Source organism: Halichoerus grypus, chromosome 13 (genome assembly GCF_964656455.1).
Source record: "Halichoerus grypus chromosome 13, mHalGry1.hap1.1, whole genome shotgun sequence".
NCBI lineage: Eukaryota > Metazoa > Chordata > Mammalia > Carnivora > Phocidae > Halichoerus > Halichoerus grypus.
Window position 1 is genome coordinate 57,999,244 of NC_135724.1, and position 22,159 is coordinate 58,021,402.

The following is a 22,159-nucleotide window of genomic DNA, read 5'->3' on the forward strand; positions in this document are numbered from 1 at the left end:
ATTTCACTCACATGTGGGATTTAAGAAACAAAACAAGAAAAGGGAAAAAAAAAGAGAGGAGAGACAAACCAAGAAACAGACTCTTAACTATAGAAAACAAACTGATGGTTACCAGAGGGGAGGTGCGTGGGGGGATGTGGATTAAAGAGTACACTTGTCCTGATAAGTACCCCACGATGTATGGAATTGGTGAATCATTATCTTCTACTCTTGAAACTAATATAACACTGTATGGTAACTATACTGGAATTAAAATTTAGAAAAAGAAAGATACACAAATGATGTCAGTGTTCTTTTGCAAGTAATATATTTTCTCCTTGTTGTAGGTCCTTTTGTTCTGCATCACAGCTGCCATGTACATGTTCTTTTTCAGGTATGTCCTGTTATACCTATTTATTTTAATAGAAAAAATAGGGTTCCTTTGTGTTTTTTAAATCAGCCATGTAACTAATGTTGTTCCCTAAATAATTATTTCTCACAAGTAGCACGAGGTTTTGTTTTGTTTTTGTTTCCTTCCTCTAGGATTGTTAGAGATAAATCACTGCTTCTTAGTGGATAGAAGAGAGGGAAAAAAGATTTGTTTTGTTTGTTTGTTTGTTTCTCATATTCTCCTTACAGGTTCATCTTGGAAAGCTGAATATATAAATTAATAATCTTAAATACTGATAAGTGAGTTTTTGTTTTTTGTGGACCTGATTTTAGATATTCTCCACTCTCCAACATTTTAAATCAATTTAAGTCAACATTTTAAATTTAAATAAGAAATTTAAATAAATTTAAATAAGAAAAAAGTGATGGTAGGGCTTAATCTAAATCTTCTGCCAAGGTAACGTAGCACATTAATAATTGTCTTTAAAATATTAAATTAGTCCATAATGTCAGAGTTGTATTTCTCATTGACATTGAAACTGTGAGGCCTGTGGAGCAGTGTTAGGATGGCTCAAGATTTCAAGGCCAATGAAAAGGATACCATCGTTCTATAGCCATAGCAGTACAGGAAGAGGATTTTGGATTGGGAAGAGTCCATTCCTTCCTAACCTTTATTGTCAGTGATACCAGTAATTCCCATTTATTTCAGTCTTATTACACTAATTTGAATAGACTTTTCTTGATTTTTCTGGATATAGGCAGAATTCAATCACAATAGGAAGGACCAAACTTTTAAAATTAAAATTTGTACTTGATTGACCAAAGCAGTTACAGATTTTAATAAGATATATTTGATAGATATCTTAATTTTTTTCTTTTTACCTAAATCAGACAATTCAACCATACCAGAATTTTAAAACAATTTCCTGCCAGAACATCCTAATAAATATTTGATAAGCACAATGATAGGATTTTAACTTACTATGACTTTATCCAAAATTTTACATGCACATTTAAAGTGATGCTGCTGCTGTTATTCTTGTCAAGGGACAGCCAGGCCATTAGAAGGGAAAAATGGATCAGATTTCAAGGTAGGGAGAACTTGATTTGTAAAGGATTGGTAATGGGTGCATAATATTTTTTGTCAGTTATTAATGACTGAAAAATCATTGCAGCTCTCCGGGGGTCTTTGTGAAATTGTTTGAGCTACCATATGGTCTCTTTCTTATATTTTAACAATTTAGGGGTCAGGTATAGGAGTTAGGGACATTGACTATATCATTTCATCAATTTCCAAAAATTGTATATTGTATTCAGATACATTATTAGGACAATATGTAAAAAGTTCACATGGTTGATCTTTATGTCTATCTAGTCTGAAGGTAAAGCTTACCTAGTGGGGAAAATATAAAAAAGAGAAAAACTTAGAAACCTATCTTCTGTTGACATGTACAGGAGGAAAATACAATATCAAGTAAATTTTCTTTTTGTGAAAATTCCCAAAAGCAGATAGTTAAATGCAACAGTCCTTCCAGTCTGACACTTAAAGACAGTGTATTTGATCAACAGTTAGCATTTCTTAGTCGCCAGTTTTTGAGGTTTAAAAAACAAATTGTATGTTGAATATCGTGATAATGCCCAAGTTTTAGCTTGGTCCTCAGAAATCATACTTTGAAAACTGCTGCCATCAACGTAGTATTTTTGGTGTAGAAAGAAAATCAGCCCTATAAATATGTATTTTGGTGTAGAGCTATGAAGCCTTTTCCTGTTTCAGTCACAAAGTCTAGGTTAAAAACAACATTTTAAAATACTTTCCAGAAGGCTCAATACAAGGTTTTAGTGCCAAGATAAACATTTTCAGTTTTCTGAGGAAAGGGCTTGTTTTCTCCTAAAAGAAGCACTATCACCAAATTCCTAGTGTTCTTGGCAGAAGTTAGTTTGAATAACTCAACAAAAGAGGTTTGGCAAATGGTAAAATAAAACCATTTATAAAGTACTACAATCAAACAAAACAATGTTACATGTTTGTCTGAACTCTGGCCTGTGTTTGGAATGAACAAACAACATTGTACATAGCAGTTAGCGAGTCTAATTGCATTAAAATATTTTATTCTTAAAACTCAGTTTAATATACAGATATGTGAGGTCATATTTTTTCCATTTATTAACAATTTTAATTCTAATTGCTTAAAATAGGTAAATATCAAATGATATTGTCCCTAGGTTTCCATTTATACTAATTTCCTTTGAGAAGAGAGGATAAGGGAATCATTTTATGTTAGAAATTAATAAGCTTGTGTTTTTATCCTAACCTGTAAGTGGGAAAAAGGGAAATGAGACCCCCTTTCAATAGAGAGGAAATGTGCCAATTTTATTTATTTAGAGTAGGAACTTGAGGAAGTAGTTCTATAAGTATTTTCTAAAAGTGACATATAGGATGTGATGGTTACAGTATGAATTTACTTAAAAAGTAATGCAGTGTTCTTAGTATTAAAATCATGGCTATTAAAATGTGTAATGAAAACATCTTACTTTTGAGTAGTTCTTTTGTTATTTTTTAATAGGTACAGTTTTCTTTTCACATGCATTTTCTCATACACAGTGATCTTGATTTTCAATCTGTACATCAGAAATAAGGCTTACATTCAGATAGAATTCTAAGAAAACTTCAGAGGCTTGGGTTGAGGAACGTGAAGAGAGTTCTAGTTCTTAGCCAGCTGGCCATCCATCCATTCAGGTGTCTGTTGATACCAACATATGCTGTGGATTCTGTTAAGAACTGGGGTACAATATTTTGAAGATATTTTGAACGAAGTCTTTCTGTACAACCCCCCAGTGGGCATTCTTCATAATGATTCTGCTTCCATTGTTCAATCATGTTATTATTTTGTATGTTGTTGTCATAACTTCGTCTTAGAGCATGTCTGTCACTATGAAGCAGAAATCATAGTTGAAAATTTGGTAGAATATTTCTTCTCATGCATACCTTTAAAGCACATTTTTTTTTTAACTTCTAAATGTATACTTATGGGTAAAGCAACTTTTTTTTTTTTTTAAGTCAAGGATTTATTATAGTTGTTGATTCAGGCTTTATTAGGATCTTTCCAACAGTCATGTGGAGAGAAGAAATGAGTCTCTTTTGAACCATTAGCTCTTTCATTTTTTTAACTGAAAAGCAAAGGAGAGAATCAACAACAACACAAACAGCATGCCAAAACTAATACACATAATCCTGCTAACAAAAAACAATGAAACATGCTATACTTTTAAACAATTTATTTATTGGTTTTATTTCAACATTAGGTATCTGTGTATGGAGAACACATAGTTTAGAAAAGTGAAATAATTGTTTCACTTTTCTTTAATAATTTAATTTAAAATAGTATCATAAAGCATATCATGACAGCTTTGATCCCATCCTGGTGAGTACCTAGCTAGAAATTCTTTCCACCTGCCTTTGCAAAGGCAGCAACAAATCCAACAGTTTGTTTAAACATGTAGATTGAAAGGCTCAGACTTGTTGTCATAGCAGATAATCTATGGACTGTGTATGACTGATTCACAGGAGACATAACTTAATCTGCTATAAACATTGAAAAACGTATTTTTATTTAGAATCTAGTGCAAATTAAAGTTGATTGTTGTGTTTAAAACATTATTTAGAAATAGTATTGATGCCTGCCATGGATGAATTCTGGTCAAGTCTCTGTGAAGGTACAAATAATAAACTGTTTCATTAGTCTCAAGATAATGGATGTATTTTGTTTTTAAGAAAATGAAATGACACTATTCATTGGCTGTCTGCATTTTTGAGTGAAAGACATTTGTGATTGTCCTTGAATCTCCTAATGTAAACGGAACCTAGTATCTTTGAAGTGACTTTAACAGCAAGTAAAGAACTTTTGATCTGGGTCTTTCGACAATTATTGATTTTAACAAAAGCCCTTTAAATATCAATTAGGTTCTATTTTTTAAAGTACTGCCTAAAACTACACAGAAATCCAGTCTAGAAAATTATATATAGCATTTGAACTTTAAAAGTTTTACTTCAGGATTAGGAGAGTTTGCCCTAATGAGGTTTGTATTTTGAAGAGATTTCTTCCATCCAGCAAAGCAGAGAGTGAATTGGGGGCTTGTAGGGGGCATAATGGCAGTTAATGGGAGGATACTGTTGCAGTTATCCTGGAAGAAAATGGTGGGGGCGTGACTGAAGGTTATTATGGTAATAATAAATAATAAACATAGTAAAGAGTGGATCTATATGAGATATGAGTATTGATGCTTGGATGAAGAAGAGAAAAACACTGGAAATTAGAAAATTAGCAAATTAGAAAATGTATGGAAATTGAGTACAGGTTTTGCAATTACTGAGATTGAAGTGCATTTAAGACACTCACATTAAGAGATATAAATGTATATCACTTGGGTATTTGGAGATTAGGACATAAATAGAGGCTATGCTTGATTGTCACACCAATTGGTTGAGTACAGACAAATTATACAACTTCTGTATGCTTAGTTTTTTCTTTATTAAAAAGTATAAATTATTATATGGACCTCATAGGTTGGCTTCTGGTGATTAAATTAGCACAGTGTCTTTCAAACTTTTTTGAATATGACCCAAAATAAGAACTACACACACACACACACATAAATTTTCCAGAATAATACTTAACCTTACTACATGGAATACATTTGGATATTTTTTATTCTAATTTGTTTTATTTAAAAAGCTGCTTTGAACTACCAGCAGTGTGAAAAAACACTGAGCTAATACAGGTGAGCACCTTGCTCAGTGATTATTACTTTAGCAGAAGTAGAGTTATGAGTAGTGATTATTGTCTGTAAACTAGGAAAGAAAATTAATTAAAATGGAGGATTTCAAGAATGAGGGCATTATCTTTAGTGTTAATGCTGTAAATATATTCATTAAGGTAAGGGCTAAAAATGCTCATTTGCTCTAGCAACCTGGTTGTCAGTGGTAACCAGCTAGAGAAATTTTTGTTGCTGAATTGGGATAGTAGATTGAGAAATGTGACATGATGTTCACTTTAAATATATACAATTAATTTTGTCAATTATTTTTTGAGGAAAGTTAGGAAAATTTTTTTTTAATAAATGCAAAAAAGGTGTGAGCTGAGGAAGCGGAATGAGTATAATAAACTCAAAGTTTGAGCGGAGAAAGGGCAAGTTGTTATAGGAGTAAGGTTTTCTTTTGGATTCCTTCTTAGTTTATTTTTTTTTAGGCAAGAGAGACTAGACTATGGGAAAGTTTAAGTGAGTAAAAGAAGGTTGCACAAGCAGGAGAGATTAACAAGTTGGGGAAATAGGAAAGAGAAGAGAAATGGTCTAAAATGCAGTCCAGAATGTCAACAGAGATAGCTAGATTGTTAAACCTATTTGTCTGATAGAGATCATGTTAGATAATTATGAGGAAATTGAAGTTCCTTTTAAAAGCCTTGAACATACTGTTTAAGTGGAAGAGGATTGATAAATATAGAAGAGGTAGTAAATAGAAAAATCTTAGGTCTTTGGCTTCCTAAATTCATTGTCATTCTTAAAAGGTATTAATTACAAGTTAATTAACTTGTTGATAAAAATTGACATGGGCTTGGGAAACCAACATTCCTCAGAAGATATATGCAGGTGAACTGAGGTACTTTCATAAATGGCAACTAACTAGGGAGCTTACCAAGAATGCAAAATCTGTCCTATGCAAAGATAAAGGTAGAGATCCTCAGGACTGTTGCTTTCCTCAAAGTAAGTTGAAAAGGTGAGAAAACATAGGTTCAAAATTTTGTAAATCACTGTGTCTGACAATGCAGAGCTTATTATCAAGTCAAATGACTGTAATCTGACTTTCTTTTTGGGGGAGGTAGAGAATTAGTCTGCCCATGTGGTGAATATACTCCATCTATGGATGGAAGTTGTGGCAAATCTGTTTTCACTTTTTGCCTATCAGCCTTTGAAATACTGTGCCTCAATAAAGAAATTGCTCAAACATTTTATATCTAATATAAATGTTTGTTGTTTTTTAGTAGAAAGCAAAGAGAAATATTGTTTGGAGAAATACTATCAACTTAAAATGCAACTTCTTACAGACTTCGTGGCACACAATCACATTAGAAGTGGTCAGTTGTCTTTGCAGTTTTATTTTCAAGAATAAAAATGCATTTTTGGGTGGTTTTCTAAATGTAAATATTTTATTTATTTTTATTGATGTCGAAGTTCAAGAAGTGATGACATGTTACTAAGTCAGTGAAGAGTTTACACTGTTAACATGCCAGTAGGCTTGTTCTAGTAGTTCTCAGGTTCCACTGGATGTTGGAGCCTCTGTGAATCAAGATGGCAGTTTGCAGTTACAATAAAGGATAAACCATAATTATGCTTATCTTTTTTTTTTTACTAAAACAATTTTAACTTATGTTAGCACTTTTCACCTAAATCAAGTTGGCACTATATAGTTGTATTTATTTTTTATTGAATCTGTAAGATACAATGTAGCTAGAATTTAATAGTAGTTAATAGCTATGTCATGCATAAGAAGTCATTTGTTCCAAGTTCTACACTTGTATTTATTTTATTAACAGAAGAATAATTCTTATAAATAATTCTTCTTAAGTATTTAGGAGAAATGAAAATGTTTTTGTTTTGGAAATGACAATTCACAGAAGATTTTAATAAAGCATTTCTGTTTTGAGCAACAAAAAATCACTCTTGGGTGTAAGAATCTGTTACCTTAACAGAAGTCTCAGCAAATCAAATATTCATAAGTAAGAGAAATAATATGATAAAGTTCTAACATTAGTGGTGAATTCTTGAAATAATGTAGATACATTTTTTTTTCCCTGATGATGTCAGTCATAGTTTATTAGCATTGGTGATTATTGCTGGAGATGGTTTGAGTAAAAGAGTACCTGGTAAATGTTTGAATAAATGATACTGAGTTTAAAATATCTAATGATTGAGTAAAATTTTTAGCTTTTCAGAATTTTCATTTACTTAATGAAAAAACGTAGATGTGTTTTTGGAGGTTCCATGGTATAATGGAAATTGTATAGTCTTCAGTGCCTCACGTTCGAACAGACCTCTCTTTAGGTTTTGGCTCTTACCACTTACTAATTCTGTGGCTTTGGTAAATTATTTCTTTGGTTTCTTTTTAAATTTTTCATCCATAAAAGTATCCCTATAGTTATGAGAATTTAGAACAGATATCCCCAAGAAAATATTTTTTAAATGATATTTAAGTTTCCAAGCTAATCCTTTAAAATTAACCTATAAATGAATCCATAAAATGTACTTGGAGTATAGTGCCAGTAGTACTATAGAAACAAATAATATTTATGATAATATATTTTTGGGAAAATATATTTATTTCCAATATGTTAGAGCTAAAGCAAAAGGATTGGAAATTACCCAGTTCTTGAGCTATTCCACAGCGTCCCCTGTCAGAGCAAGAGCTCAGAGCATAGGAGACGGGAAATGAGGGGATAGAAGAACAGAATTAGACCTCTCAGGAAGAGAGTGGTTAAAAGCAAAATGAAACAGTGGCGCCTGGGTGGCTCAGGTGGTTAAGCATCCGACTCTTGGTTTTGGCTCAGGTCATGATTTCAGGGTCGTGAGATAGAGCCCCGCATTGGGCTCGTGCTCTGTGAGGAGTCTGCTAAAGATTCTCTCCCTCCCACCCCGAAATAAATAATCTTAAAACAAACAAACAAACAAAAACAGGCTAATACCGCAAATTTAAGAGCCAAAAGAGTGGGATTATGGTTTAACCTGGGGCTTTCCTTTTACTTGTCTTCCTTTTTCTTTCTTCTCCTCCCTATTCCCTACTCTGATGCCATCTGACTGGAGGGGTGTTGGGGCAGCACAGTAAGTGGGGCTAGAGAAGAAGGGGTCTTGGAAGTATAGGGTAGATGGGCGCTGTGGGGGTTGGGGTAGGTGGGTAGGGAGGAGAGTGAGGAGGAAGGAAGTGTATTGGCCCCAGATTCCCAGAGCAGCAAGATTTGGCTGTGTCTTTCTGTTGCCAGCCTTACTCTTAACTGGTTGCTAGTCCATCCATTGGAAATTGGTTTAAAAAAAATCTAAAGAATGGAACCAACCAAGGTTATGGGGATTAAGGAGTGCAACTTGTTGTGATGAGCACCCGGTGATGTATGGAATTGTTGAATCACTACACATACACCTAAAAGTAATGCAACACTGTATGTTAACTAACTGGAATTAAAATAAAAACTTAAAAAAAAAGAATGGAGCCAAATAGGGTATCCTTTTCACTCCACGTTCCAAATCTCTCTGGGCATCATATTGCATCATATTCTATCATAACTCAACAGAATAAAGCCATAGGTGATTCCTGAAAGTGTCTGCAGCACTTTTTTTTGTCATTTTTCAAACAGCTACCGTGCACTTGACCCTGTTTTCACACAGTTGACTATTTCATCTCTTGCCTGTAGAGGTGGGAATGATAGAGAAGGGGAGGAATAAGGAAGAGGAAACAATTGCTAGAAGCAGTAGGTTAAGAGGAGGCCTAAGTTATGTTGCTAGAGTGGCCATTTGTATTGGAAGAATCTACATTCATCTTTGTGTATCTCCCGTGTAGTTAAAAGCCAGTATTTTCCCAGAATTTGCTGGTATATCATCTTCTTGTATAAAAGGGGCTGAGGAGAGCGCCCGTGCTCTCCTCTGCCATAGGAGGTTACAGGGAGAAGCCTCTGTCCATGAGGAGGTGGGCTGCACCAGGCACTGAGTAGGCTGGCACCCATGGCCTTGGACTTCCCAGCCCCAAGAGCCGTGAGAAACAGATTTCCGTTGTTTGTAAGCCATCCAGTGTCTAGTATTTTGTTATACTAGCTTGAACTAAGACAACTGGGAAGGGCTTTTCCACTTTCTAATGTAATGCGTTAATATTTCAGGTGTCCATTACAAAAATTGGCTTGCAGACCTGCTTGCTACCCTGAGGTGTAGGCCAACTACTGTCTCCATGTAAGCTTCCTTTCCCTTAAAGGAAAGTGTTTTAATAGGAGTCTTTTAAATGAAGTCTGAAATTATAAACTCCTTTGAATTAAATTTATTATTCATTCTTAACCCAAACACCACTCTACTGTATACAATAGAAGATCTATAGTATTAGCCAAAACCAGGGATTCCAGCTACGCAAACTTACACACCTATACACCATAGTCGTAATTATAACTTACTCCATTTCATTTGGGCTTGAGATATAAATATAATGGTTTTGAAAATATGAGATTAAAATTATTTGGAATTGAATATAATTTATAAATGATAAATATAGAAGCTTGAAGCGATTTAGCTGTGAAGAGACGATACAGAAGTAATTGCAGATACTTTTAAGAATTACCTTTTGGCTTTATTTGGTTGAGTTATGATATAATGCCTAGAGAGATTTTTAAATTTGGGAATTATGATGAGTAAAGAAGAATGATAAAACTAACTCTATAATGAGAACTGATGCCTTGTGAATTAGAAAAATAGCCAGAATTTTGTAAAACACATTAGAGGACAAATAGCCTCAAATTAAGATTATATTGATTTTTTTGTAAAATACATATATGTATATATTTTGTTCATTGTAGAAAAATACCAAACAAAATCTTTCAGAGAATAACTGCTACCTTTGTGTATATCCTTATTGGCCATTTGCTATGTCTTTGTCTGTCTTTCCTCTCCACCTGCCTGCCTTCTCTCCCTCTGCCTTCCGCTTTCCCTTCCTTCCTTATTCCTTTTCTTCCCCCCTCCTCATTTCCTCTCTCCTTCCACATCTTCTACATAGATATACTTCTCAAATGAGATCATATCATGTTGCTGGATGATGAAATGCCTTTTGTTGGCATATCTGCATTAGAAAAGACTAGGAACTTTCTGTGATTAGTCTAAGCAGCAAGCCTTCTCTTGAATTACACACACTTATACTCACATCCACTTGCCCAGGTGCACACAACAAATTATTAGAAGCGGTAGAAAGGATTCTGACACCAGTCTTCAGTTCTTCACTAAAAGAAACTGGTGATAACTCTTAATAATCTGAACATGACTAAAATAATGATTCCAAGCATCTATTCTTTCAAGTCCGGGGAATCCTCTTCTGTGTGCTATCTTCTTCTTGTTTAAGGAGAATTACTACTAATCACAGAAAGTTCTTAGACTTTGCTGATACAGATGTACAAATTTGAAGCAGTTAATTGCTTATTTTATTGGTTATGAGGAATGCTGTAACTCACTATGTTTTTTTCAAGCCTGACTTTGTTTCTGTTGTTTTCAACCGTGTGAGTTTGCTTAGAGGTAAGTAAGGGGCACTATAGTGTAGCAGAGTTGGTTAAGAGCGTGAACTGTGGAGCCAGGCTGCGTTACGTTCAAATCTTCACTTCATCTAACTTGTTTTGTGATCTTGGCTAAGCTACTTAGCCTCTCTGTGCATCAGCTTTCTCATCTTAAAGTGGGAATAGTAATAGTACTTACCTCATGGGATTATTATAAGAATTAAATGACTGTTGAGGCGCCTGGGTGGTTCAGTCCTTAAGCGTCTGCCTTCAGCTAAGGGATCAAGCCCCGCATCGGGCTCCCTGCTCTGCAGGAAGCCTGCTTCTCCCTCTCTCTCTCCCCCTGCTTGTGTTACCTCTCTCACTGTCTCTGTCTCTCTGTCAAATAAAAGAATTAAATGACTGTCATATTTTACACACTCAATAAATGTTAGCTATTTTTATTATTTAAGTCTGAGCTGTAAAGATCATTCATGTAGTCTATGATTCCATTTATATGAGATGTCCAGAATAGGCAAATCCATAGAGATAGAAAGTAGATTTGCATTGCCTATGACTAGGGGACTTGCAGGGAATGGGGAATGACTACAAATGAGTATTTTTTTAATGGTGATGAAAATGTTCTTAAAGTAATTGTGATGATGGGTACACAAGGCTGGGACTATAAAAATCACTGAATGTTGCATTTTAAATAGTGATTTGTATATTATGTAAATTATATCAATTAGCATGTTATTAAAAAATCTGAACTGGAAACAAACCTTTGTTGCACAGAGGCATGGTGTTTCTTGTGTTACCACCATCAGATATCCCACTGGTTGCTGCCTCTCAGGGATGCTACTCATTTTTGTGGGCACATAGGCGTACACTGAAACAGAACATCAGGAGACTTCTCTTTTTCTCAGGTGTATTTGAAGGAGTGTTCCCTTGGAGAATGACAGAATGAAGAACATGCACGTGCCCTGTAGGGCTTATCAGCTCTCTTTCCAGAATTGTCAGAACTGCAGTTTAGGATATGTATGCTCTTGGTTATGAGACACTACACTTTGGAATTAGAAGGAAAACAAAAGAGGAAGCTGCCATAGAAGTCTCAAGTGTATATAAGATTGTTAATACAACATTGTGCTGAAATTCGTTTTTTGATATTTCTGAGTTAGGATGTTAAATTTTTTACTTGGTAGTAGCATTTGAAAAGTGCAGTTTAAAAAAAGGTTTATAGGCTTGCCAACAAAGACTAATTTCAGAAATACATGCAGATATGGTACAATATCAAAAGTATTTATTAATTGGAGGAAAACAAGATGAAGGATGAGATAAAGTTATTTATATGAAACAGGCGTTTAGTGAAAATATTCTTAAATATAAGTCTGATGACTTATAGGCATCAGAATGAACACATGAGGAGAAGAACTGCCCTAACTGACCCGCAGACCTGCAGCATGACACAGAGCTGGCCCAGTCAACTTGCTTATTACATGCTATGCTCCGTAGATGACAGCTAAAACTGGGATAATAAATTAAAGTAAAATACACAATGAATGCTAAAAGAAGTTGATATTGAGAAAAATGTAAGAGACAGAAAAAGAAACTTAATAATCGCTAAGCATCCAAAGTGAGTATATGAATACCTGTTTTCTATTTCATCTAAGAAAAGGACTTGGGTAAGCCCATTTCCCCTTGTTAGAGACATTTAGGATATTTGGGGAAAATATCCTGACTCTATATATAAGTCTTGCTTATCAAAGTGAAAAGTCATGGATTGCCATTTAAAGACTGATCACGAGGATGTTCTTTAAATACCTAGAAAGTGCATTGCTAATACATCCCAATTTAGTTTGAATGAAAATTAAATTATAGTCTTTGGCAAAAGAAATTATTAGACTTGATTATATTTTGAATATGTATTTCATAGATTATATTTGATTATATATTGAAGAAGAATTTTGCTGTAGTGTCCTTTTATTTTGAGGGAGATGTTTTAAATCGCTGTCCTTGCCGTAGAAAATTATTGAATTGAATGGAAGGGCATAGAAGGAAATTATATTAGTATTTATGTCATGTATCATCAATTCTTTTTCTTTCATGATCTATTCTAGACATTTTTTTAAAAGTCACAGCAAAAATTGGAAATATTTGGATTTATTCCAATCTGTATCCTTAAAATGTCAAATAAAATCTCCACTCATGAAGGCTTATTTTTCGTGCTGCACAGGTTTAGTGACAGGGCTTCCTGGGGGAGGAAGTACGTTACAGCTGCACTGAGCTGAAAGTTACAGTAAAAGAATATTTTTCCACCATTATCAGTTTTCAGCACAGATTCTGTCTCTAATTTGTGATTGAGTCACTGAACCAGGAAGGTGTTTACCTGCAAGGTGAGCTGGTCGAAACGGGAGAAGCTTTTAAGTTCTAAAATTTCAGCCATAGTCTTCCCTAGAGGAAGAAAAAAGTGGGTCTCCTCCTCCCTTTTTTATATGCTCTTGTCAATCACAAAGCCTCTTTGTACTGGTGGGGCCTGGATGGTGACTGAGGGCTGGCTGTTTATCATGTTCCCGTCATCCTAAAACGCAAAATAAAAGGAGGAGGAAAACATAACTTTGGGTTCCCAGGCCTTAGAGAATTAAGTTGCTTGTGGCAGCCCGGGTCCTCTGAATCCAAGCTACCTTGGAATGCTTTCTGAGGTGATTTGTTTGTTCACTAAAATGGAGTATGTAATTCTTACAGTTTTAAGCTCCTTAAAGCACATTCAGAACAAGAATAATACTCAGAATCTGATAATGGAAAGCAGTTGAGCTTATCAGAGTTAATGTCTTCTATCACAGAAACATCAAGCTCTAGTAATAGGAGCACAATTGCTATTTTATCTTATGTTTCTTGCTTGAGTGTTAAAAAGATGCTTTTGGAATTGGATAATTCTCAATTGTACCAATTGTAATTGTACCAATTGTAATATTTTGTACAAACCCTTCTTGCAGGGTGTCATTTTAAGATATTTTCAGGGATTCTTATAGAAGAGGAGACTCCCCTCACCTTTTAAAATCACTAGCAACTTCTGGTATGAAACATGTAGGGAAATTTGTTATAGCAAGCCAACCTTGTTGAAATTACTTACAGTCATTAAAGTTTTTGATCGCTTAACTAAAGTTATTGACTCTTTCTTTTGGATTTTAGCTTATATCCCTTATAATTTTCTATTACATTCTAATGATAGGAACAACTGTGTGAATGGATATGAGTTGGACTGAGATGGCTTTCACCTTAAAAGAATATTGACCTGGTGAAATAGTGTTCTTTTAAATTATTCTTTAGAAGAGCAGAAATAAAATAGTTCCAATAAGGATGAAAAAGAAAGGTTTTGTTGTTAAATGAGGTATTCCTTTTTATTGATTCCGAAGTACACACTTACTAATGCTCAAGAGGTATAAAATGAATTATTACAAATTCAGATGTCTGATGTAAAAGCTATAAGGAAATTCTCAAACGTGTATGTGCATACAGATCACTGGGAGATTTTATTGAAATGCAGATGATGATTCAGTTGGTCTGGGGTGGGATCTTAGCTTCTGCATTTCCAGGAAGTTCCCAGGTGATGCTAGTGCTGCTGGCCCTGGGATCACATCTTGAGCGGCACATCTGTAAGTCACCTCAAGAAACAAATTATAAAATTAAAATGAAAAAAAAAAAATCCAAGACTTTATAATCTCACTGCCTCTCTTGGCAACCCATTCTAGTAGTTGACAATATATAGAGTCAGGACATTTTCCCCAAATATCCTAAATGTCTCTAACAAGGGGAAATGGGCTTATCCAAGTCCTTTTCTTAGATGAAATAGAAAACAGGTATTCATATACTCACTTTGGATGCTTAGTGGTTATTAAGTTTCTCCTTCTCTCTCTTACATTTTTCTCAATATCAACTTCTTTTAGCATTCATTGTGTATTTTACTTTAATTTATTATCCCAGTTTTAGCTGGCATCTACAGAGCATAGCATGTAACAAGCAAGTTGACTGGGCCAGCTCTGTGTCATGCTGCAGGTCTGTGGGTCAGTTAGGGCAGTTCTTCTCCTCATGTGTTCATTCTGATGCCCACGCTGAAGAGACAAAAGCTATGCAAGGAAAGCCGCCCTCAGGGCAGTGGAATGAGGTTTGTTTTCACTAACGCATTCTCCAAAATGTTTGTACGTGTATATCTTAAGTGCTTTATTAGCACACATCTATATTCGCTCATTTACCAAGGCATTTTCTTCGAGTATGAGTTCCCTAGCTGGGGTCCTGAGTTGTTTTTGTTGTATAAACCATACTTATAAGGTGTTGTCTTTCCAAAGCATTCAACTCAGTTTCCATGGAAAAAAAAATTTAATCCTTTTTGGTTTATGTAATGTGTAGGTCAGTTACATAATTACATTAATAAATATAAATGACATCAACACATCTGGGGACAAACACAACCGATTTTTGACAGGCATATAACTCAGCTAGTGTGAACAGATGTGTATGCAGTCATATTTGAGAGTGGTGTTTTTATTTCTGAGCAATCAATGTGAATATTAGAATGTTTTACAGAGAGAAAATAGAGACGCCAAGATAAATTTGTCTTATTTAATGTAGTCTCCTAAATGGAGGTTAGATAATTTTTTACAGTAAGGAGCACATTTAAAACATACTAACTTCTGATCCTACACCTTTTACCTCTGCAATATCATCATCCTGGCTTCTTTTCCATTCTTTCAGGATTTTTTTTCTATGCTTTAAAGCCCTCAAAATTTGGCCGTTACCCTTTTTTTTTTTGTTGGTGGTGGTGGGGGCGGGGGGCTTATTTATCCTAGTAGAGCCAAACTTCAGTCATACTTTCACTGTAGGAATCAATTTATATACTTGACATAGATCTTGATGCTTATTTAGCCTAAAAATAACTGAATTTAAGAATTCATGGATTATATGCTGATTCAGTGTTATTTTAAATTCATTTGATATGTTGCAAAAATCCATAAACAAAAGTATTTTCCTTTAAAGTGAATAATACCAATACTTAATGTTTCAGAGGATCATAGATTTTTAGAGTAGGGAGCAAATTAGAGATTATGTAATATAGCATTGTCCCTTTTCTGTTGAGGAAACAGAATCTCTGAGGATTTTTGTGACTTGTCTTAGCTCAGTCAGCAATTAGGGCAGAGGTAGAAGTAGAATTTTGAAAAATTTGCTTTACATACCATAAATCATTTCAAAACAGTTGAATATTTAGAAATTTATGTGAGAAACATGGCAAAAGATTCAGCTGTTTTTGTACTCTTAAATGTACAATGTAATGGAAAGCACTTTTTGAGAGGAAAGCTGAAATTAAACGGAAAGACCTAGAAATTAAGGAAGGTAAAAGTTTGGTCACAATTTTCTTAATGCATATTTTGGGTTTGTGTATGAAATAGTTTTAACTATAACGGAAATACCATCTCATGGGATTATTAATCTTTCTGTTTGAAATAATATTTCTGATAATTGCCATTAGAAATCCTTGGAACTCCTTTCTTGTGACTAGATTTTAAACCAGAAAGGAGAAAAGCTCCTTTGTAGTCAGATGGCTATGCTTTCTGTCTCTGTGTTTCAGCCTCTCTCCCTTTCCCTATCTTCCTCCCTGCCTCTGACCCTCCCCATCTCCACCGTTTCTCTTTCAATCTTTTTGTTTTTTGCTTTATTATATATTGTCAAGGAAATAACTAGAATTGCTTTATGGCACTTACCATTAAATATCCATCATGTCATTTTAAGTGTGACAAATGTGTCTGTGAATGGCATTTTAGAATGGAATTAAATTTATGTTACTCCTCCTTATGCCTTATTACTAATTTCTTAAAACGAAGAAACTATACATTAGTATATATTTATAATCATCTCTGAAATTTTATCATGAATATGTTTTTATGAAATGTAAAGAGATATGTATTAAACAGCAGTTGGTACATTTTAAGGACTTCAGTTTTAATTTCTGCAATATAGTTGCAGCCTTAAGGCCAGTGCATATAGTCAGTTGTCACTTACATTTAATCTTCTAAAGGTAAGTTATATTAATTTCATGTAGGAACTCAGAAACATATTAAACTTTATTCTGTATTTATTACCTTTGAGAACATTATTTTACTTGTAGCATTAAAGTTTATTTTGTTGAAAAATGACTGACTAGATTTCCAAAGAGATTTATAAAAAGAGATTGTTATTTTTTAAAGCTCTGAACTACTTGAAATTTCATAAGTCTGAAACTAGGTTGTAGAAGACAGGTTTTACATTCTTGGTTTTCAGATCAAATTGGCTACAGTAATAATAAGCTACAATTGAAATATGAAATTTTGACGTAAAGCAGAAATTGGAATGTTACTAACAGCTGTTGTCATAAAAGAGAGTGGCTAGAATTTTATTGTGTGTATAGAACATCTCACAAGTCTCATCTTTTAGCTTACTGAATTTAGTTCTAATTCTGCTCTGCTTCATTTCTCTTCAAGAACCAAATGTTTCCTCTCCAGAAATGAATTAAATGGATATTAGGCTGATCACACCCACCTTGTAAAACGTTCTGTCATGTCTAAAACTGATCACACCCACCTTGTAAAATGTTCTGTCTTGTCTAAAACTATTCTTTCCAAATCATAATTCCTTTGGGTTTAACTGTTTTTATGGGTTAATAATATTTAGATCTTGACCTCCTGCCCCATTTCTAACCCTGCAAATCTGACTAGATTCCCTCTCTTGGCTGTTGAACTTTTTTTTTTAAGATTTTATTTATTTATTTGAGAGAGAGTGCGAGAGAGAGAACATGAGCAGAGGGAGGGGTAGAGGGAGAAGAAGACCCCTTCCCCTGCTGAGCAGGGATCCCAGCACCCTGGGATCATGACCTGAGTGAGCCCAAGGTAGACACTTAACCAACTGAACCACCCAGGGGCCCTCCCCCTCTTTTTTTTGGCTGTGAACTTTTTGTTTAAATTCAGCCTATCTCTTCTTTTCAGCATAATTTCCCTTCTTTTTCTTTTTTTTTTTTCCGCCTGTCAGTGAAGTCTACCCTGTGAGTGGTCATCTACAAGGTGGGAGTCATTATACAGGTCACACTTTGGGCACAGCATGCCTTATTTCAGTGCCCAGTTTTGTGGCGTGTGACTAATGTACCCTAAGTAGAACCTTCTATATTCTCATATAGGAAATAGTGCAGAAAGTCTGATTTCTTGGCCTGCAACATGAGTGGAAGAAATTTTAAATGTTTATGGCAAGGGCTATCAACACACTAGTGAAAGAGACAAATATTGTGAATCTGAGGAACAGATATTTAAGTTTTATCAGCTTTGAAGGAGTCATATATTAATAGGAACTTTACATGTAAATAGTATACAAAGTTCCCGTGACTTAAAAAATCCACCCTACTAGTCAGTGTCCGCCAGAGCATCTGAGCCATTTTGTCCCTCTTTGGCAGTTGGAGAGGGCTGTGGATGGTGACACTCTGATGAAAGATGAAATAATTATAGCTAGCTAGTATTTACTGAATGCTTATTATGTGTCAGGCATTGTGTTTAAACAGTATTGGGTTAATCCTTCCTAGTACCCACTATACACTAGGGTAGGTACTATTATCTTCTCCATATTCCATGTGAGGGAACTGAGGCTTTGAGAGGCCAAGTAACTTGCCAAGGATTATAGAACTAGAAATAAACAGAGATGAGGTTTGCTTTAAGGTCTCTTTAATCTCAGAGCCTGTTCTCATTTTCTTACCTATCTGACCACACCAGTACTTCCAGTCTTTTCCACATCATGTCATACCTAGAAAATGTGCGTGTGTTTACAGCATGGTGGGGGAAACGGCTAGGCTGCTTACAACTGGAGGCAACTGACCTGGAGATGATGGATAACCTAGAGGTCTCTCCCTGGATCCCACTGAGTCAAGTCAGAGTAAAGAAGGATTTAGTACCTAGTGATACTGGTCAGTTATTTGTGGCAGGCCCACCCATTGGGAAGCTCTGCGCTACACTACAGTGTCCCTGTAGGAAATAGGACGTGAGAGGTTTTTTTTTCCTAAGTTCACAATGCCTCCGGCTCCCCTTATCATCACAGACCAGGTGGTGGGAGTTTGGATTGGTGATGTGTTCTCAGATCTGTTATATTCCTCTCTTCCTCCCTCGCCCCCATCATCTGCTGAAGTAATAACAACATATATTATTGATGGTTGAGTTTTGTTCATTCAAGAAATATTTATTGAATATTTCTATGTGCAGCACTTTGGTAGTTAAAAAAGATTCACGGTTTGCCAGCAGAGATGATACTTGTTGCCATGGTCTGGATGTTTGTGTCCCCCTTCAGATTCATATATTAAAATTCTAACCTTCCAGGTGATGGTATAGAAGGAGGGGCCTTTTGGTGGTGATTAGGCTATGCAGGTGGAACCCTCATGAATGGGATCAGTGTCCTTATAAAACAGGCCCAAGAGAGATACTTTGGTCCTTTTGCCATGTGAAGACACTGCAAGAAAGTGCCATCCCACACACCAGGAAACTGGTTCTCACCACACACTGAATCTTACCAGACACTGGTGCCTTGATCTTGGACTTCTTAGCCTCTAGAACTATGAGCAGTAAGTTTCTATTGTTTATAAGCTACTAAGACTATGGCATTTTGTTGAAGCAGCTCAAATGGACAAAGACATTTGTACATCAATTACTTTACTATAGCGTGTACAGTATCCTACCCGTGTCATAAACAAAGTGCAACAAACAGGAAGGGTACTGTGATTAGTTTCAGTTAGTAAGTGTAGTGAATGTTTCACTAACAGGTAGCATCTTATCCAGGCCTTGAAAGATTAGTGGAATTTAAACACAGGAGGTTAAGAGGTTGGTGATGAGGACAGTAATGCAGATAGAGTTGATAGTATCAGGAAAGACTTAGACTAAAGTTGGAATGCTTAGAACAGTGTTTACCTGTTAAAAAGAAAGGGAGGGACAAGGAGAGGAAAAGAACCCTTTCTTGCCCCTTGTTTCTTCCAGTTAGTACCTTATTTCTTTCTTCCTTTGTATAGCCAAATTTCTCAAATCATTTGCCCATACTTGCTGTTTGGCCTTCTTCTGTGCCGCTGTAATCTGATTTCCACATACTATGCTTCTGAGATTCATTTCGCTGAGATCATCAGACACCCTGTAACTAAATCTCCCAGGCACGTTTATGTTCTTATCAGGTCTCTCAACTGGTTACAACATTGTTGTCCATGTGTCATCCCTTAAAACATTCTCCTTAGTTTCCCTGAAATCATGTTTTTCCTCTCTGTCTAGTCACTCCTCCATCCTCTTTTTGTCCCTCTCTTACTTCTACCATCCTTAAGTGTTCTTGTATTCAATATTCTTTTCTAGGACCTCACCTTTTCTTACTCTTCATACTCTCTGTGGGTACTCTTACACATTTCTCTGGGTTCAGTTACCATGTATATACTGACGACCCCCTAATCTATATCTGTGTCTCAGATCTCTCCTGAACTGCTTGCTTAGTTATCTCACTGCCCCTCAAAATAAATTTTTCCCAAATTGAACATATTGTCACTGTCTCAACCCCTCCCCTAACCTCTTCTACCCTAAACTCTGTTTTTCATCAAGTGTTGATTGCAATAAATGGAAATGCCACCTACCCCGTTGGCCCCAGTTGGAAATTTGGCCACCATCCCAAACTTCTCCTTTTCAATTACTACGATATCGTCAGTCACCAAGAATTATCTATTTTGCCTCTTTAATAAATGTCGAATCCCTGAGACTCTCTCCATGCCCACTGTTGCTGCTCTCCTCCTTGATCAAGGCTTCCTTTGCCTTGGTACCACAACTGCCTTCTTATAGGTTTCCACGCGTCTCTTGTCTCACCTGTCCAGTTCATTTCCGAACTATAACCAGAGAGTATTCTGATCCTGTGCTTCCAGTTTAAAGCCATTCAGTGAATTTTTTGCCCTCAGAGTAAAGTCTAAACTCAGGTATTTATAAGTCTTTTTATAATGGTCTGGTCTCACCTGAGAGACTAGGATCCTGCTCAGGAATTGGAGTCTGTTGCTTGGATTTGGATACCACTTTGTGTGATGTTGGACCGATTATCTTTCTTTTGCCTCATTTCTTTGCTTTGTTAAAATGGGATTAGGATTATTGCTAGGATTGAATGAGTTGTTAGAACAATACCTTGTATGTAGTAATTAGTCAGTAAATGTTAACTCTTATTATTGCAATTGTTACCTTACCCAAATCCATTATTAAATCCAATCTTAGGGCATCACTTAATATGGTCATTCACTGGTTAGAGCACAAGGATTTCTGTGATTTCAGCATACGTGGGGAGCATGAGGTAATTGGTGATTGTTGCAGATATGTACTAGCAGAAAGTAAATGGTTTATATGTTAGGTGCCAAATGAGAGAATAGACATTTGAACACCATCAGATTTCAAAAGAGGAAGAAGATGTTTTGTGAAAATTTGATCTGTCCTTTAAAAAGATAATCAGTACAGTGGTAGCTGCAGTAGCTAACATTTACTGAGCCCCTGCTATGTGCCAGGGACTATGTTAAACATTTTATGTACATTATTTTCCTCAAAAGAGCTTTCAGAAATGTTATTTGTAGCCCTGTTTTACAGATGAGGAAACTGAATCAACAAAAATGAGGCAGTCCTATCAAATGTAGAGCTGGAATTCAAATCCAGAGAGATGACCAAGAAGTCTTCCAATTATTCATGTTTTCAAATGTTTTTCCTTATCTGTCACAAGTCTTTTGAGGCAATGCATGCACACACACAATCTCTTTGTCTCTCTAGTGGTGTTGAAAAACAATTTAGTTTCTTCATCCTGACATTATTTTAAATGTATATAAAATGGCATATTTATCCAAACTCCTCATGCATAAAATACATTCTTCAAGTAAATTATAGTCTCAGCATGTAGAAAGAAAAAAAATTCCAAACATCAGCCTTGTAACATGAAAGGTTTCGGGAGTCAGTGTTCAAATGCACAAAACAAATAAATAAATATTTGACATGTTGTGTTACCTCAGGCTTTTTATTTTTTTTTTTTAAAGATTTTATTTATTTGACAGAGAGAGACACAGCGCGAGAGGGAACACAAGCAGGGGGAGTGGGAGGGAGAAGCAGGCTTCCCGCGGAGCAGGGAGCCCGACGCGGGGCTCGATCCCAGGACCCCGGGATCATGACCTGAGCCGAAGGCAGACGCCCAACGACCGAGCCACCCAGGCGCCCTACCTCAGGCTTTTAAGTGAAACATTCCGAGTTAAGTTTAGAGGAGCTTATGTTAAATATGTCTGTCGCTTTAGCCTTTTGTACTTTTGCAAATGTTAAAAAAGAACTAATATCCTATTGACAGTAGAGAAGTTCTGTTCAGGCTTGATTTAATCTGACTCTGTAGGCTTAGTACATTTCATGAAAGGAGAGCATTTGTTACAGAGCTTTTGTCTGAAGATTTGGGATGTTTATATTGGGTTTTTATTTTATTTGCAATAGACTTTAAAT

General features: G+C 35.5%; 1 long non-coding RNA gene across 1 annotated transcript in view; it reads left to right on the forward strand.

The window, feature by feature from the left end:
• Positions 1-254: 254 nt before the first annotated feature.
• Positions 255-22,159, forward strand: part of LOC144379788 (uncharacterized) — a 76,149-nt gene continuing 54,244 nt past the window's right edge. The window contains exon 1 of the long non-coding RNA XR_013443168.1: positions 255-373. This is a non-coding gene — a long non-coding RNA (uncharacterized LOC144379788). The remainder of the gene's footprint in view (positions 374-22,159) is intronic.